A 4,168-nucleotide genomic window follows, 5' to 3' on the forward strand; every position below is an offset into this window, starting at 1 on the left:
AGAGAGAGAGAGAGAGAGAGAGAGAGAGAGAGAGAGAGAGAGAGAGAAACTGGCAAGATCTCGAGAACTTCTGAGAACTGCTAAGAATTGAGAACAGAATGGAGAATAGAACTTATGGTGCCAGAACTCCTGAGAACTTTTGAGAACTGAGAAAGGAGAAAAGAGGAGAAAATGAGGTACTACTGTACTATAGTTTTACTACCTAGTTGCTCCTTTAACTCATTTAACATTTCCTTAAGAATTTGGATACTATAGCAGTTGGTGCTTATCATTATTGATTCATTGTCTATGGTGCCTTTTAACAAAATGTAGTTTCCTTGTATCTTTTAAATATCGATTTTTGCTTTTGTTTTGTCTGAGATGATTGGCACCTCTGCATTTTTTTTTTTCACTTCAGCTGAAGCATAATAGATTCTGAGTATATTTCTGTTCCAAGTGTTTCCTGTGAGTGTTGTTGGATTTTGGTTTCTAATTTTTTTTTTTGCTTTTTGGAGGGCAGTTGGGGTTAAGTGACTTGCCCAAGGTTATGTGGCTAGTTTTTGTGTTTAAATGTCTGAGGCCGGATTTGAACTCAGGTCCTCCTGATTCCAGGGCTGGTGCTCTATTCACTGTGCCACCTAGCCACCCCAGGTTTCTAATTCTTTCTATTATCTTCTTCCATTTTATGGGTGAGTTCATTCCATTGCTGCTTTTATCTGGGGCAATCTGAATGGTCTTAATTAAAGGAATTGTTAACATGTAAAATGCTTTGCAAACTTTAAAGCACTATATAAATGCTAGTTATTATTATTATGGGAAGCTACCATATTTCCCCGATAATAAGACACTGTCTTATTAAATTTTTTGGACAGAAAAACACCAGAGGGCTTATTTTCAGGGGAGGGCTTATTTTAATGAACATTGACAGCAATTTTAATAAACAGGTAAATGTGAACAAAAAAATGTACCTTTATTCAATAATGAATTCAATAAAGAACAGGATGATGCGCTCACTGCTGCAGCTCTGATTGGATGAAGCTCGGAGCGCGGTGTGCATTTCACGGGGGGGGTGGGGGTGTGTGTACAGGGGGGGACCCCAAATGGTGTGGTGCGGGGGGGGGGACCCCCCTCACCACAGCACATACCAAGGCGTATTTTTTGGGGGGGGCGTATTTTAGAGGAATCGTACACAGTAAGGGGAGGGCTTATTTTGGGGACAGGTCTTATTATCGGGGAAACACGGTAGGTGGTGCAGTGGATTAGAATGCTATGTCTAGAGTCAGGAATACTAGAGTTCAAATCTGGTCCCAGATAATTACTAGCTGTGTGACCCTGGGCAAGTTACTTAACACAGTTTGCCTCAGTTCCTCATCTATAAAATGAGCTGGAGAAGAAAATGGGAAACCATTCTAGTATCTTTGCCTAGAAAACCCCCCCAAAGACAATGAGGAGTTGGTCACAACTGAAAAAGACTCAACAACAGCAACAGAAGGTGGAGTAGTGGATAGAGCACCCTGCCTAGAGTCAGGAAAACTCAACTTCCTGAGTTCAAATCTGGTCTCAGACACTTATTGTGTGATCCAGTTATTCCTGCTTCCATTGACCTACCACTCCCCAATGTCCTGGTATGAACACACCAATCCTCCAAATAGTTTTGGCCTTTATTTTCTACACCATCCAGTTGAATAACAGGGAGTCCTATGAGATATTTTAAAGATCCATGGAAAAGAACATTATCACCATAGATACATTATAGTATCTTTATTAACATTATTAATAATTAGTGTCCATAGTAAACAGAACTTAACAGGTATTTCTTGGTCTCAAACCAGTGCCTTTAGTTATGAAAATACTTGTCACCAGGAGAAAGGGTAAATATCTTTGAGTCAGATTAATAAAGGAGATCAGGTCAATTCTCAATGCCCCACACACTGTCAGATGAGCCCTGATAGAGGCAGTGGTGTTGTAAGAAATATGGTCTTCTACATTTTTCAGTTAGGGACAATAAATCCCAATATTCTATTTGTGAGGCCTCGGGACCAATTTAATCTAAGGCTAATTGGATAATCAGAGTATGTATAGCTTAAGCAGTTCTGCATCAATAATTCTTGCTTCTGATCCTATGGATGTTATACTCCAATTCTAGTAATAGGGTTCATAGAACCTTAGAATTAGATAGAAACCTGAGATGTCACCTGGCCAGATCCTTTAGTCAACTGACTTGAATTAATTGAATATTTGCAGATATAACATGTATGAATGGTAGGTCCACATGCTAGGCACTGTGGACACAAAAACAAAAAGTTCCTGTTCATACAGTTCTTATTTGTGGGTTTCTACTGGAGGGAGAGAGGTACAATGATAATCTGAAAAGAGTAACAAGTAGGGTTATCAGAAAGATTTCCAGGAATAATAAGTTATTTTACAGTAAGCTAAAGATTCTAAGATACAGATGAGGAGGAAGTGGTTGTAAGGCACAGGGAACACAGCCTGTGCAAAGAGGCAACATAGAATGCTGTATTTGAGAAAACACTTGGTAGTCCTGTATGGCTCCTAAGGTATGTGAAAGGGAATACTAATGAAGTAATTCTGAAAAAGAATAAGCTACAGTCAGATTGTGGAGAACTTAGAATGAATTTTATTTTGGACTTAACTGAGTTGATGGGACATTAAGATGGAGATGTTCACGAGGTCGTTGTCATTGTGAAACTAGAGATATAAAGAACTTGGAGGCATTTGTGTAAAGATGGTGACTGAACCTGTAAGAAGAGTGTAGAGGTGACTGAGCAAGAAACAGATGATTATTAGAAGGGAGAGCCAAGATGGTGGGTTAGAAGCACAAACTTGGCATGAGCTCCCGTTCTAAACACTTCCAATACATGTAAAAAAAATGACTCTAAACAAACTTTAGAGCTACAGAATCCACAAAATGACAGAAACAAATCTCCCACTGATGGCAGCCTGGCAGGTGGACAGGAAGGATCTATCACACTGAGCTGGGAGCTGGGCGCAGTCCAGGGCAGCCCCAACCAGTAGCAGAGAGTCAAGCACCAGCAGCTGTGGTGGTTTCCAGACTTCTCAACTCATAAAAGCCAAAGAGAAAGTAAAAGGTCCGTGTGGAACTCTGTGGTTAGAGGGAGGAAATGAAAGAGTACTCTGCCCCCTGGGTGAGAAATGGCAGAGGTATGGTGGCTGTGCCGCGGGGCTGCCTCAGGAGCTTCTGGCCTGCAGATGGTAGGGGGACCAAGAGAATATTCAGAGGGTAATCACTCTTGCTTTAACTTGTTTGGATCTGGATCACAGTCTTGGGTGGTGCTCCTGGGGTATGTGGCCAGAACTTGTGGGGGCTATAGAGAGCATGACTTCCTAATAGCTCTAGTGGCTGTGAAAACCCCAGAAATTTGGGACACAGCTCTCTCCATTCTGGAAGCAGAGTTCTACTGTGGAAAAGAGCTCAAAGTCAAGTAACTGGCTGACAAGATGAACATGTAGAGGAAGCACAGACCACAGAATCCTTTTCTGGGGATAAAAAGGATCAAGGTGTAGAACGGGAGGAAAAAAATGAAGTCAGAACTCCTGCATCAAAAGCCTCCAAGAAAAATGTGAACTGGTTACAGGACATGGAGGAATTAAAAAAGGATTTTGAAAATCAAGTAAGAGAAGTGGAGGAAAAAATAGGAAGAGAAATGAGAATGATGCAAGAAAATAATGAAAAGTGAGTCAACAGCCTGCTAAAGGAGACCCAAAAATACACTGAAGAAAATAACACTTTAAAAATAGACTAACTCATCAAATGGCAAAAGAGGCCCAAAAAGCCAGTGAGGAGGAGAATGCCTTAAAAAGCTGAATTTGCCAGATGGAAAAAGAAATTCAAAAATTCACTGAAGAGAATAACTCCTTCAAAATTAGATTGGAGCAACTGGAAGTTAAAACAGATCCAAACAAATGAAAAAATAGAAGGCAATGTTAAATATCTCATTGGAAAAACCACTGACCTGGAAAACAGATCCAGGAGAGATAATTTATAAATTACTGGTCTACCTGAAAGCCATGATCAAAAAAAGAGCCTAGACACCATCTTTCAAGAAATTATCAAGCAAAATTGCCCTGATATTCTAGAACCAGAGGGCAAAACAGAAACTGAAAGAATTCACTGATTACTTCTTGAAAAAGATCCCCCCCCCCCCAC

This window comes from Petaurus breviceps, unplaced genomic scaffold, assembly GCF_028583685.1.
Source record: "Petaurus breviceps papuanus isolate PSGF00001 unplaced genomic scaffold, PetGlider_PUasm1.0 164, whole genome shotgun sequence".
Classification (NCBI taxonomy): domain Eukaryota; kingdom Metazoa; phylum Chordata; class Mammalia; order Diprotodontia; family Petauridae; genus Petaurus; species Petaurus breviceps.